Here is a 16022-nt window from a genome sequence, read left to right on the forward strand (position 1 = left end):
GTGGGATTTCTTATAAGCTTCCGGGTTAGAGTCCCGCTCCTTGAAAGCGGCAGGTCTAGCCTTTAGCTCAGTGCGGATGCTGCCTGTAATCCATGATTTGTGGTTGTGGTATGCACGTACGGTCACTGTGGGGTCGACGTCATCGATTTACTTATTGATGAAGCCAATGACTGATGTGTTGTAATCCCCAATGCCATTGGAGGCATCCCGGAACATATTCCAGTCAGTGCGAACAAAATAGTCCTGTAGCTTAGCATCTGCATCATCTGACCACTTTTTTATTGATCTGATCACTGGTGCTTCCTGCTTTTATTTTTGCTTGTAACCAGGAACCAGGAATCAGGAGGATAGAATTATGGTCAGATTTTCCAAATGGAGGGCGAGGGAGAGCTTTGTATGCATCTCTGTCTGTGGAGTATAGGTGGTCCAGAGTTTTTTTCCCTCTGGTTGCACATTTAACATGTTGATAGAAATGAGGTAAAACTGATTTATTAACATTCTATCACTTTAGTGCCATGAAGACTGTGTTAGCTTAAGAGGTGAACTGTTTAATTGACTGGTTAGAAGTTGTGAAATGATTGCATAAATTGTTCTATGATTTCTTTTTTAATTGCCTTTTGAGTCCAGTTTCTCAGATGCAGGTTAAGCTGGACACAAGTCAACCTTTACTATATCTGGTGAAAGAACTGATGTGCCATGACAAAACTGTCTGTGGTGTTCCATAAGGTCAGTCTGCAGTGTTCTGTGTAATGGCTTCCTAGTCCTTGAAGACCATGGTAAATCAACCTTGTAATGCAAAAGAATAGTACTGAAGTTAGCAATATAAGGTAGACCATGTTTGACCCCCTATGAAGACCCTAACAGTCCACAGCTATGGACATAAGCACATTTTGGCTTTTAAAGACTGAAAAATCATAGCCGCAGTGCGTGTTCAATTCAGCCCCTTATGAATCATTCATTGGGAGAAGCAGCAGGTAATACTAATGCAGAACTACATGAACTTTCTATGAACCCCAGATATTACATTTCACACAGTCAAATCAGGCTTTGACAGTGTACAGTTGACTGTAGTCTAACTGGGACTATTTTTACCCCAGGCTGCAGGCATATAAAATGACACAGATACTGCTCCACCAGACACCATGCTGGTACTCAAATATGTCTCTGCAAAGACCAAATAGGAACACACAGGGACCGTGTCTGTCAAATTGTTAACATTGGACCAAAAACTAAACAAAACAAACATATCATACTCATCTCTCTGGTCACCCCTAAAGTCAACTCCTCCTTTGGTCGTCTCTCCTTCCAGTTCTCTGCTGCCAATGACTGGAACGAACTACAAAAATCTCTGAAACTGGAAACACTTATCTCCCTCACTAGCTTTAAGCACCAGCTGTCAGAGCAGCTCACAGATCACTGCACCTGTACATAGCCCATCTATAATTTAGCCCAAACTACTACCTCTTCCCTACTGTATTTATTTATTTTATTTATTTTGCTCCTTTGCACCATATTATTTATATTTTAACTTTGAACTTTCTTCAAATAACAAATCTACCACTCCAGTGTTTTACTTGCTATACTGTATTTACTCTGCCACCATGGCCTTTTTTGCCTTTACCTCCCTTATCTCACATCATTTGCTCACATTGTATATAGTCTTATTTTTCTACTGTATCATTGATTGTATGTTGTTTTATTCCATGTGTAACTCTGTGTTTTTTTATGTTGTCGAACTGCTTTGCTTTATCTTGGCCAGGTCGCAATTGTAAATGAGAACTTGTTCTCAACTTGCCTACCTGGTTAAATAAAGGTGAAATAAAATACAATTAAAAATTTAAAAAATTCCCACAGTCTTGTCTTTCTTTTTAACTTTGTAAAAACAGTGGGCACGGCTTTCAAAACATTGTTGCCGTCTTTAGGCGCCATCAATTCAGGCTATCCTCCTGAAATCAATAAAACAGTCAATTGAAAATGAATGTGAATTTTACACCTGATTGGGCTTCTGCATGTAGCACACAGTAAGGGAAAGCTCATGCCTGTGAGAGACCAATAGAATAGAAGAGACAGAAAATAAGTGTGTCATAGACTGAACCAGCATAATTTGCCCTTTGGCTTTGTTAAACTGCAAGCATTTTCGATCAATGATTTAGGAGAGAGAGATTAAAGGAGTTCCATAGTGTTTTGCTTTTTGGAGTGTCATAATGTATTGCTGTATGAGCTACTATTATCCTCTCTTCGACAAAATTATAAAACATTACTGACCATTTGGTTGGGTAAACATGTATTTACACTACCGTTCAAAAGTTTGGGGTCACTTAGAAATGTCCTTGTTTTTGAAAGAAAAGCACATTTTTTGTCAATTAAAATAACATCAAATTGATCTGAAATACAGTGTAGACATTGTTAATGTTGTAAATGACTATTGTAGCTAGGCATACAGATGCTCATTATCAGGAACCATCACTCCTGTGTTCCAATGGCACGTTGTGTTAACTAATCGAATTTTATAATTTTAAAAGGCTAATTGATCATTATAAAACCCTTTTGCAATTGTGTTAGTACAGCTGAAAACTGTTGTTCTGATTAAAGAAGCAATAAAACTGTCCTTCTTTAGACTAGTTGAACGTCTGGAGCATCAGCATTTGTGGGTTCGATTACAGGCTCAAAATGGGCAGAAACAAAGACCTTTCTTCTGAAACTCGTCAGTCTTTCAATTAGCCTTTTAAAATGATAAAGTTGTATTACCTAACACAACGTGCCATTGGAACACAGGAGTGATGGTTGCTGATAATGGGCCTCTGTACGCCTATGTAGATATTCCATAAAAAAATCTGCCATTTCCAGCTTCAATAGTCATTTACAACATTAACAATGACTACACTATATTTCTGATCGATGTGATGTTATTTTAATGGACAAAAACTGTGCTTTTCTTTCAAAAACAAGGACATTTCTAAGTGACCCCAAACTTTTGAACGGTAGTGTACATAGCATGTCAACCTCCTCCAAATACATTGCTTATGACTGTCCCCTTATACAAAAATTGTACAATGACCTTTCACACAAGGTGATCTAATTTTGCAGCCCTGTTTAATTCCCTCTGCTCAGTGCTTCACCCCTCTATGGTGGCCAAGAGTACACGCTGTGTGATGACTAATATAGAGAATAAGCCGTCTGATATCTGGGTGATGGAAAAGGAAACGAAAGGGACTGTACCAGGTCAGTTCAGCAGCAGGTATGTAACTATAAAAAGCCTCACTCAACCCCGTAGGAGGTGTGATACCTGGTAAGTGTTTAACTGCAATGCTAGCGGATGGGGAGCATTCAAAGACTGGCCTGGTTTGCTTTCATACTCTCAAGACATGCTAACCTACTCTGTTATTGGTAATGGTGAGAGGTAAGCATGTCTTGGGGGTATTATCTTTGACCCTCTATAACTTTATCACTCGTAATTTTTTGGCAATTCATTCAGGATTATCCCCAATCATGGTAGCATATTATTATTTATAATGAAAGGGACTCCAAAATGACACAAATTATTTATCATTAATTTCTATTTGGCACAAAATAATCTGGAACAACCAAAACAAACTACAAATGCATCCAACAAGTTTGTAGTCACAAGCTTGTAATGATAACGGTGGGAGTCAGGAAGCAGGTGCAGCCGGTGAGTTTAATAAGAACAAACGTAGAGTGGATACAGGAACAAGAGAAGCGTCTGAACATAGCACAGAAACAATACTTCCTGATTGGTGATAACAAAGGAGTACTAGATAAAGGGGGAGTAATCAGGGATGTGATGAAGTCCAGGTGTGCCTAATGATGAGGTGCAGGTGTGCGATGTCGAGCTACCGGAGAGGGGTAGCTGGAGTAGAAGTGACAAAGATTGATGTAAGTAGTATGGGACCAAATACTACACTTTTGACTACTTTATTTCCTAGAATCTTTAGGCGTGTCAATTATTCTGACCCCTACCTTTTTGAGAACAAAAACATTCCTTGTTTAAAGAAAATATTTTTCTCTGACAATTGTATTAGTATAAAACAGTAGAATTTCCCACATTTTTGGAGCATGCAGTACAGCTCAGTATTTGAATTAGTTTTTTATACAGTCGTTATTGCTCATCTTTATCAAGGGTGTCAATAATTTCTCAAGCTTAATAAATTGTTTTAGAGCATGCGCAGAACAGCTGTAATTTCCAACCTCTCCTTCTCTGTCTGTGATCCCCCCCCAACCCTCCCCCCCAAAAAAGATATAGATGTACTATAGTAAAGTGGTTGTTCCACTGGATATCATAAGGTGAATGCACCAATTTGTAAGTCGCTCTGGATAAGAGCGTCTGCTAAATGACGTAAATGTAAAATGTAATGTTTTAAGATGACCTCAATCATTCCTGTTCCTAAGAACTCTAACATCCTGACCAGACCGCTTGCGCACGTGTGCCATCGTGTGCATGTTGATTTTGTCGACCCACACCAGAAGCGATCAGGAAACACAGGTTGAAATATAAAAAACAACTTTGAACCAACTATAATAATTTTGGGACAGGTCAAAAAGCATTACAAATGTATAGCAATGTAGCTAGCTTGATTGCTGTTGCTAGCTAACATTGGGTTGTTATTTTTTCTTATAAGCATCCCGGTTAGAGTGGCTCTCCTTGAAAGCGGCAGCTCTACCCTTTAGCTCAGTGCGGATGTTGCCTGTAATCCATGGCTTCTGGTTGGGGTATATATGTACGGTCACTGTGGGGACAATGTCATCGATGCACTTATTGATGAAGCCAGTGACTGATGTGGTATACTCCTCAGTGCCATCGGAAGATTCCCGGAACATATTCCATTCTGTGCTAGCAAAACAGTCCTGTAGCTTAGCATCTGCGTCATCTGACCACTTCCTTATTGAGCGAGTCACTGGTACTTCCTGCTTTACTTTTTGCTTGTAAGCAGGAATCAGGAGGATAGAGTTATGGTCAGATTTGCCAAATGGAGGGCGAGGGAGAGCTTTGTACGTGTCTCTGTGTGTGGAGTAAAGGTGATTTTGAGTTTTTTCCTCTCGTTGCATATTTAACATGCTGTTAGAAATTAAGTAAAACGGATTTAAGTTCCCTGCATTAAAGTCCCCGGCCTCTAGGAGCACATCTGCTGGATGAGCATTTTCTTGTTTGCTTATGGCCTTATACAGTTTGCTGAGTGCCATCTTAGTGTCAGCATCTGTTTGTGGTGGTAAATAGACAGCTACGAAAAATATAGATGAGAACTCTCTTGGTAAATTGTGTGGTCTATAGCTTATCATGAGATTATCTACCTCAAGCAGGCAAAACCTTGAGACTTCATTAATATTAGATTTTGTTCACCAGCTGTTATTTACAAATATACACAGACCTCCACCCCTTGTCTTATGGTTATGCTTGTCATCAACAAGGGCTAGGCAGTTGTTTAGGATAAAAATGAACGGAATGAAAAGGAAAACATGGTTCAGTCTGCTTTCCAACAGACACTGGGAGATGAATTCACTTTTCAGCAGGACAATAACCTAAAACACAAGGAGAACTCTACACTGGAATTGCTTACCAAGATGACATTGAATGTTCTTGAGTGGCCTAGTTAAAGTTTTGACATATATTGGCTTGAAAATCTATGGCAAAACGTAAAAATGTCTTTTAAGGAATGATCAACAATCAGCTTGTAAATTTTGTACAATCCAGGTGTGCAAATCTCTTAGCGACTTACCCAAAAACACTCATAGCTGTAATCGCCGCCAAAGGTGCTTCTACAAAGTACTGATACAGTCGTGAATACTAATGTACAGTAAATTAGATATTTCTAAAAGCTTGTTTTGACTTTGTCATTATGGGCAATTGTGTGTAGATTAGTGAGAAAAATATATATTTAATCATTTTTCAATTCTGGATGTAACATATCAAAATGTGGAATAAGTCAATGGGTATGAATACTTTCTGGAGGCACTCTACATCTAGAACGGAGACGTCATCCATATTATTTGACCAAACAAATACAATCCATACCATAAATATACATTCCTCACTCCTGTTTCTCAGAATTGCTGGTATTGTTAAAGTGCCTGTAAATCATTTCATTGCTGTGATTCCTTTTTCCATTCCAAAGCCTGGTTGCCATTGATGTGTTTTGAAACATCAATAACATCAAATGCAACTAAAGTGATCAAGTTTTTAATTGCAGCACTTAGCAATATACACCGATGAAATGTTATTTATCTGCTGAATTCTACATCTCATCATGTTTCTATTTCCAAATAGGATTGCACTGAGGTATTATCCAGTCTTTAAACTTGAGAGAATATACAGTGCATTCGAAAAGTATTCTGACCCCTTCACTTTTTCCACATTTTGTTACCTTACAGCTTTATTATAACATTTATTTAAAAAAGATAAAAAAGCTCATCAATCTACACACAATACCCCATAATGACAACAGGAAAACAGGTTTTTAGAAAGTATGGAAAATAAAAAATATGTATTTATATAAGTATTCACACCCTTCGCTATGAGACTCGAAATTGAGCTCAGGTGCAGCCTGAATCCATTGAACATCCGTGAGATGTTTCTACAACTTGATTGGAGTCCACCTGTGGTAAATTCAATTGATTGGACATGATTTGGAAAAGCCAACACTGTCTATATAAGGTCCAACTGATGAAATTGCATATCAGAGCAAAAACCAAGCCATGAGGTCAAAGGAATTGTCTGTAGAATTCCGTGACAGCATTATGTTGAGGCACAGATCTGGGAAAGGGTACCCAAAAAATTCTGCAGCATTGAAGATCCCCAAGAACACAGTGGCCTCTATCATTCTTAAATGGAAGAAGTTTGTGTCCACCAAGACTCTTCCTAGAGCTAGCCCCTGGCCACACTCGGCAATCAGGGGAGAAGGGCCTTGGTCAGGGAGGTGACCAAGAACCTGATGGTCACTCTGACAGAGCTCCAGAGTTACTCTGTGGACATGGGAGAATCTTCAAGAAGGACAACGATCTCTGCAGCACTTCACCAATCAGGCCTTTATTGTAGAGTGGCCAGATGGAAGCCACTCCACAGTAAAAGGCACATGACAGCCCGCTTGGAGTTTGCCAAAAGACACCTCAAGGACTCTCAGACCATGAGAAACAAGATTCTCTGGATTCTCGAGATTGATCTTTTTGGCCTAAATGCCAAGCGTCATCTGGAGGAAACCTGGCACCATCCCTACGGTGAGCATGGTGGTGGCAGCATCATGCTGTGGGGATGTTTTTCAGTGCCAGAGACTGGGAGACTAGTCAGGATCGAGGCAAAGATGAACGAAGCAAAGAACAGAGAGATCATTGATGAACCTGCTCCAGAGCGTTCAGGACCTCAGACTGGGGCAAAGGTTTATCTTCCAACACAACAATGACCATAAGCACACAGCCAAGATAATGCAGGAGAGGCTTTGAGACAAGTCTCTAAATGTCCTTGAGTGGCGCAGCCAGAGCCCGGGCTTGAACCCGATCGAACATCTCTGGAGAGACCTGAAAATAGCTGTGCAGCGATGCTCCCCATCCAACCTGACAGAGCTTGAGAGGATCTGCAGAGAAGAATGGGAGAAACTCCCAAAATACAGGTGTACCAAGCTTGTACCGTCATACCTAAAAAGACTTGAGTCTGTAATCACTGCCAAATATGCTTCAACAAAGTACTGAGTAAAGGGTCTGAATACTTATGTAAATGTCATATTTCCGTTTGTATTTTTTGTACATTTGAAAACAATTCTTAAAACCAGTTTTTGCTTTGTCATTGCGGGTTATTGCGAGTAGATTGATGAGGGAAAAAAACGATTTAATAAATTTTAGAATAAGACTGTAAAGTAACAAAATGTGGAAAAGGTGAAGTGGTCTAAATACTTTTCGAATGCACTGTAAATTGTTCGCAACAGTGAAATGGGCTACTTCTTATGTGAATTAATGCGGAGGCGGAACACACCTCAATTCAAACTGTTGTTAAAAAATCTAACTTGTTAGAAGATCATTTGAAATTGATAAGTTGAAACATAACATATAAATAATTAGCAGGCAGCGTGCCTTGGTTTGAGGGCAGAGCAGGTTTACTGTTCTATTGCGTAACAATCACATTTTGGAACAGTGTGTGCATTCTGACATCACACGTGCAAAAGAGATATTTGGAACTCATACATGACAAGGTTAGAATCAGATCCACTAAATGTAAAGTAACTGATGTACTTGTGAAGACGAGACTAAAGTCCCACTAGCCACCACAGAAGTACAGTATCAAATTAATTATTATTTTTATTTTCTGCTGTCAAAATCACTCTGGTTCGACGCAATTGGATTGCACAGTTAAGTTATAGTGTGTATTCGTGGCACCCAGTGTTAATTTAGTGAGGGAAGAAAAACTGTTTTATTTTGTAATAAGAATTCTTTACAGGGCTTGGAAATTGGGAAGATATACTTCGACTCAAGGTATTGATTTTTCACTTGGAATGACTTCACTGGTCCATTCGTCTCTTGGCCAATAAAGTGCAGAATCCTGTAGAGGCCTTGTCACTTTGGAGATTTTATGTCGGGGGTGATGAATTACAGCTCGCCTCTCTGTTAACATGTTCCTAATGCCCTACAGCAGATAGACAGAGCTAGGAAGGCACATAATGGACCTCAATTTAAAAGCATAGGTAGACAAGAATCTAGGCACCTTTAAAATACATTATCTGCCAAATAGCTCATAGAAAGTAGCTGCACTAAAGGAAGGAGTACACCGACCAATTAATCTATCTGATTGCTCTAACCCCAGGGCAGGACTTGCATTAGAATACTTCAAATAGGATTAATCCATTTTAGAAGACTAAGTTGATGTTGCATTTGTTTTGGATGAAAACTATTTCTGAAATAAACTAACGAAAACTGCATTGACTAAGCAGCCTCTATGTTAGCCGTGAATTGTCCATATACCACAAACCTCTGAGGTGCCATTTTGCTATTATAAACTTGTTACCAAAAATATAAAGAAAATATAAAGAGTAACTACAGAAACGATTTCATGAGATGACATGGAACGACCCTTGAAAGAGTAGCCACAGAGTTTAGTTTCTTGTGGGTGAATACGTTTAGTTTTTTTCTCCCTCAACTTCTCTCATGAAATCCCCTGAGATATCAACAGGAAATTGCTTTCCGGTTCAGAAGCCACTAAGACGCATTAGAAGTCGTAATGGACTTTGCCAAAGCAAGGCGGGGCAGGCTGGTGTTGGTTGTGCCTACTGGACGCAGCTGAAACCGCTTCACACCTCTGCATTATTCATGTCTCTATTACAATTATTGTCCTAATTATAATAATGTTTGGGCGGCAAACTGCTTTGAAGGAAAAGAAAGCTTCTCGTCTTTCTTTTCCCGCTCTCTCTTTCTCGCTCCTTTAATTTTAGGATGAGAATGCTAATGCGATAGTTTTTCATCCAACAGGATTATAGTCTCCATTTATGAAGATGATAACTTGTGCTGCCTGAAAGGCAAAACAAGTTTGGAAATGATCACGCCTCTTAGTTTTAATTAAAAATCACAGACAGCTTAATTGCGCTGCTGTTGTGCTCTACTGATGCGTGATTGCTTCAGAAACTAAAGGAAAGAAGGTGGCTGCTGCTGTTTCTGACAAAACCAAGATTGAACTCTTTGGCCTGAATGCCAAGCGTCATGTCTGGAGGAAACCTGGCAGCACCCCTACGGTGAAGCATGGCGGTGGCAGCATCATGCTGTGGGGATGTTTTTCAGCGGCAGGGACTGGGAGACTAGTCAGGATCGAGGCAAAGATGAATGGAGCAAAGTACAGAGAGAACCTTGATGAAAACCTGCTCAAGAGAACTCCGGACCTCAGACTTGGGGTGAAGGTTCACCTTCCAACAGGACAACAACCCTAAGCACACAGCCAAGACAATGCAGAGTGGCTTTGACACAAGTCTCTGAATGTCCTTGAGTGGCCCAGCCAGGGCCCGGACTTGAACCCGATCTAACATCTCTGGATAGACCTGAAAATAGCTGTGCAGCAACACTCCCCATCCAACCTGATAGAGCTTGAGAGGATCTGTAGAGAAGAAGGGGGAAAAAAAACACAGGTGTGCCAAGCTTGTAGCGTCATACCCAAGACTCAATGCTGTAATCGCTGCCAATGGTGCTTCATAAAAGTACTGAGTAAAAGGTCTGAATACTTATGTAAATGTGATATTTAAGTTATTATATTTAATATATTAGCAACAATTACAAAAAAAACGTTTTTCAATAAACCTCTTGTTGCTTTGTCATTATGGGGTATTGTGTGTAGATTGATGAGGGGGGAAAAAACTATTTAATACATTTTAGAATAAGGCTGTAACGTAAAAAAATGTGGGAAAAGTCAAGGGGTCTGAATACTTTCCTATGGGACTGTATATGCTGTATAAAGTGCATTTGGAAAGTATTCAGACCAAGTCCGTATTATGGCAAGAACAGCTCAAATAAGCAAAGAGAAATAACAGTCCATCACTACTTGAAGGTAAGTCAATGCAGAAAATTTCAAGAAATTTGAACGTTTCCATAATTGCAGTCGCAAAAACCGTCCAGTGCTATAATGAAACTGTCTCTCTTGAGGACCGCCACAGGAAAGAAGACCCAGAGTTACCTCTGCTGTAGAGGATAAGTTCATTAGTGTTATCAGCCTCAGAAATTGCAGCCCATATAAATGCTTCACAGAGTTCAAGTAACAGACACATCTCAACATCAACTGTTCAGAGGAGACTGCATGAATCAGGCCTTCACGGTCGAATTGCTGCAAAGAAACCACTACTAAAGGACACCAATAATAAGAAGAGACTTGCTTGTGCCAAGAAACATGAGCAATGGACATTGGACTGGTGGAAATCTGTCCTTTTGTCTGATGAGTACAAATTTGAGATTCTTTGTTCCAACTGCCATGTCTTTGTGAGATGCAGAATAGGTGAATGGATGATCTCTGCATGTGTGGCTCCCACCGTGAAGCAAGAAGGAGGTGTGGTGGTAATTTGCTGTCTGTGATTTATTTAGATTTCAAGGCACACTTAACCAGCATGGCTACCACAGCATTCTGCAGCAATACGCCATCCCATCTGATTTGCGCTTAGTGGAACTATCTTCTTTTTTTTCTCAACAGGACAATGACCCAACACACTTCAAGGCTGTGTAAGGGCTATTTGACCAAGAAGGAGAGTGATTGAGTGCTGCATCAGATGACCTGGCCTACACAATCACCCAACCTCAAACATATTGAGATGGTTTGGGATGAGTTGAACCACAGAGTGAAGGAAAAGCAGCCAACAAGTGCTCAGCATATGTGCTAACTCTTTCAAGACCGTTGGAAAAGCATTACAGGTGAAGCTGGTTTAGAGAATGCCAAGAGTGTGCAAAGCTGTCATCAAGGATCTAAAATATCAAATATATTTTGATCTACTTAACACTTTTTTGGTTACTATATGATTCCACGTGTGTTATTTCATAGTTTTTATGTATTCACTATTATTATACAATGTGGAAAATAGTAAAAATAATGAAAAACCCTTGAATGAGTAGGTGTGTCCAAACTTTTGACTTGTACAGTATATATTCACAACCATTCAAAAGTTTGGAGTCAATTAGTAATGCCCAGAAGGCCAATATCCCGGAGTCGCCTCTTCACTATTGACATGGAGACGGGTGTTTTGCTGGTACTATTTAATGAAGCTGCTAGTTGAGGACTTGTGAGGTGTCTGTTTCTCAAACTAGACACTCTAATATACTTGTCCTCTTGCTTAGTTGTGCCTCCCACTCCTCTTTCCATTCAGGTTAGAGACAGCTTGTACTGTTCTGTGAAGGGAGTAGTACGCAGCGTTGTACGAGATCTTCAATTTCTCACTTGGAATAGCCTTCATTTCTCAGAACAAGAATAAAGACTGATGAGTTTCAGAAGAAAGTCTTTGTTTCTGGCCATTTTGAGCCTGTAATCGAACCCACAAATGCTGATGCTCCAGATACTCAACTAGTCTAAAGAAGGCCAGTTGTATTGCTTTAATCAGGACAACAGTTTTCAGCTGTGCTAACATGATTGCAAAAGGTTTTTCTAATGCTCAATTAACCTTTTAAAATGATAATCTTGGATTAGCTAACACAACGTGCCATTAGAACACAGGAGTGATAGTTGCTGATAATGGGCCTCTGTACACCAGCTTCAACTGTTCTGCCTGTGGCTATGAAACCCTGACCTGTTCACCGGACATGCTACCTTGTCCCTGACCTGCTTTTTTCGACTCTCTCTCTCGACCGCACCAGCTGTCTCTAACTCTAAATGATTGACTATGAAAAGCCAACTGACATTTACTCCTGAGGTGCTGACCTGTTGCACCCTCTACAACCACTGTTATTATTTGACCCTGCTGGTCATCTTTGAACGTTTGAACATCTAGGCCATGTACTGTTATAATCTCAACTCGGCACAGCCAGGAGAGGACTGGCCACCCCTCAGCCTGGTTCCTCTCTAGGTTTCTTCCTAGGTTCTTTCCTTTCTAGGGAGTTTTTCCTAGCTACCGTGCTTCTACGTCTGCATTGCTTGCTGTTTGGAGTTTTAGGCTGGGTTTCTGTATAGCACATTGTGACATTGGCTGATGTAAAAAGGACTTTATAAATTCATTTGATTGATTGATTGATGTAGATATTCCATAAAAGATCAGCTGTTTCCAGCTACAATGGTCATTTACAACATTAACATAGTCTACACTGTATTTCTGATCAATTTGATGTTATTTTAATGGACAAAATTTTTTTTTTTTTTTTCAAAAACTAGGACATTTCTAAGTGACCCCAAACTTGTGAACGGTAGCGTACCTACATGTACGCTACGGTCACAAGACGCAGGCTTCCTTATTGTCCCTAGAATTTGTAAGCAAACAGCTGGAGGCAGAGCTTTCTCCAATAGAGCTCAATTTTTATGGAATGGTCTGCCTATCCATGTGACTCGGTCTCAACCTTTAAGTCTTTATTGAAGACTCATCTCTTCAGTAGGTCCTATGATTGAGTTTAGTCTGGCCCAGGGGTGTGAAGGTGAATGGAAAGGCACTGGAGCGATGAACCACCCTTGCTGTCTCTGCCTTGCCAGTTCCCCCTCTCTCCACTGGGATTTTCTGCCTCTAACCCTAATACTGTTAGTCACTGGCTTACTGGTGCTCTTCCATGCCGTCCCTAGGAGTGGTGCATCACTTGAGTGGGTTGAGTGACTGACGTGATCTTCCTGTACGGTTTGGCGCCCCCCTCGAGTTCGTGCCGTGGGGGAGATCGGCGTGGGCTATTCTCGGCCTTGTCTCAGGGTAGTAAGTTGGTGGTTTGAAGATATCTCTCTAGTGGTGTGGGGGCTGTGCTTTGGCAAAGTGGGTGGGGTTATATCCTGCCTGGTTTGCCCTGTCCGGGTATATTGTTGGACGGGTCCACAGTGTCTCCCGACCCCTCTTGTCTCAGCTGCCAGTATTTCTGCTGCAATAGTTTGTGACGGGGGGCTAGGATCAGTCTGTTATATCAGGAGAACTTCTCCTGTCTTATTCGGTGTCCTGTGTGAATTTAAGTATGCTCCCTCTCACTCTCTCTTTCTCTCTCTTTCTCTCTTCTCTCGGAGGACCTGAGCCCTAGGACCATGCCTCAAGACTACCTGGCCTGATGACTCCTTGCTGTCCCCAGTCCACCTGCTGTCCCTAGTCCACCCCAGTCCATCTGTTGCTACTCCAGCTTCAACTGTTCTGCCTGCAGCTATGAAACCCTGACCTATTCACCGGACGTGCTATCTTGTCCCTGACCTGCTGTTGTCAGCAGGGAGTTTTTCCTAGCCACCGTGCTTCTACATCTGCATTGCTGGCTGTTTGGGGTTTTAGGCTGGGTTTCTGTATAGCACTTTGTGACATCAGCTGATGTAAAAAGGGCTTTATTAATACATTTCATTGATTGATGTAGATATTCCATAAAAAATCTGCCGTTTCCAGCTACAATGGTCATTTACAACATTAACAATGTCTACACTGTATTTCTGATCAATTTCATGTTATGGACAAAAAATGTGCTTTTCTTTCAAAAACAAATATATATATATATATATATATATATATATATATATATATATATATATATATATATATATATATATATATATAGTGATTGTTCAAACTATAGTTAGTCTGAACAAGCAATGCTGTATACTGTAGGTATTTTTATTTTGTCTTTTGTCTCAGCTCTACTGTAGCTCTTCTGTACTTTTCCTCCATTCCTCATTTCTGGATTTTCCTCTTTCTATTTTCTATTCTTGCGTGAACCTCTGCCACCATCTTTGTCAGAGATAACATTCCTCTGTGTGAGACACTGTTGTCAAGACAAGAACTGATTATAATCATTCTCAGTGGCTGATCTGGTGGGATGGAAGACAGCTCATTAAGAATTGACAAAGTCTTTTGTGATTTGCACAGTAATCAAACATGATTGACAAGATTTACAAGTGATACCAATTATGTGACAACAACTTGCCATTATCACAACTAAAAATTTTTTGCACACTTGATCCATTTAACATAAGTGACTACTTGTTGCATAATTGTGTTCGGCTGATATTGGGAGATGGGCATATTTCCTAATTTTATTTTATTTTGATCTCTTTTAGTCCCCATTTGGACTAATCTTCCAAGAGTCCTTAAACATTAAAATACAATTTATATACGAACACATTTTCACATATAACACACTATTACAAACATACCTAATATACTAACATAAAGAACCAATAAATACTCAATCTAAAAAATATTGACTCTTCATCTACCGTAATCCCACAACATTTCTGTGTATTATATTTAAATTGTTTTAAAATAATGTTTCAATGTATATATTGAAAGTGTTCTGGTTTGCTCAGTTAATTTATTCAATTTCTTTATTGCTCTAAATCGAAATGTTATTTTGCCTATTTCTCTTAATGACCAGAGATATCAAACCCATTCAAGACCATCATAGTTACCCATAATGAAGCCTTCTTTATGGCAAATGGTATTGTCCATTAATGAGCTTAAAACAAAGAATGGCCCAAGTCTACTTTACACTACTGACCCCAGACAGCCTCCACTGACCATCCTCCAGAGAGAGAGAATTGGCAATACATTATCAGCTTCCCATCTCACCCACTGTTTCCTTCTGGCTTCACTTCTTATTCCACATGTCAGTGTCCTCTTACCCATTCTCCTCATGATTTCATTCAGTATTGATGTTGTTTGGCTCCACATGAGGCATGCCAGATAAGGTGAAGCAAAGGATATGAATAGGCAACAAGGCACTGTCAATATTTACTCAAAAGCTGGATGCAGACTCTCCATGTCACACTCTAAGCACAAGAAGTTGTCAAACAAGGTAAGGCAACTAAGCACTAGGCACAGCAAGTTCTAGAACCCCAAAACAAATGTGTGCCTTGTAATTTGTTGTACCTATTTGTCGGTTCAAAACTTTCCTCAAGTCAGACAACCAAGGGGTGTTTAAAAAATGATGACAGTAACCTGATTTCTTAATGTAGAAAGTACAGGCACACACGTAGTGAAGCTGGTGTGTCGGAAGTTTTGATTTGTCAGTTTGAGGATTAATAAAGAATGAAGCTCTTTAATGTTTCGCTCGAGCAAACTCATAAAAGCCGACGTGTAGTAAACGGAGATACAAATAAACCTGGGGCTAATAAATGCCACCACGTTTCTTTTATGCTTGCAAGGCATGCAGAAAATGGAACACATCGTGTCCAGGATAGAAAGAGGAAAAAGTGGCAGTGGAACTAATTTTGAGCAAGCCTGGCAAAGGGCATCACAAAATGCTTTCGACTTGTCATACACAATTGGCTGTGTGCCTTTAGTAAGAGGTGAGCTTTCATGAGAGCCTTTTTCCTACATTGAACTTCAACAGAAAAGACCAGAGAGAACACCTGGAAATCTGCGACCATTACTTGTACAATTTACACAGACAATATCTGACTCTGCCAA

Source organism: Salmo trutta, chromosome 9 (assembly GCF_901001165.1).
Source record: "Salmo trutta chromosome 9, fSalTru1.1, whole genome shotgun sequence".
NCBI classification, from domain to species: domain Eukaryota; kingdom Metazoa; phylum Chordata; class Actinopteri; order Salmoniformes; family Salmonidae; genus Salmo; species Salmo trutta.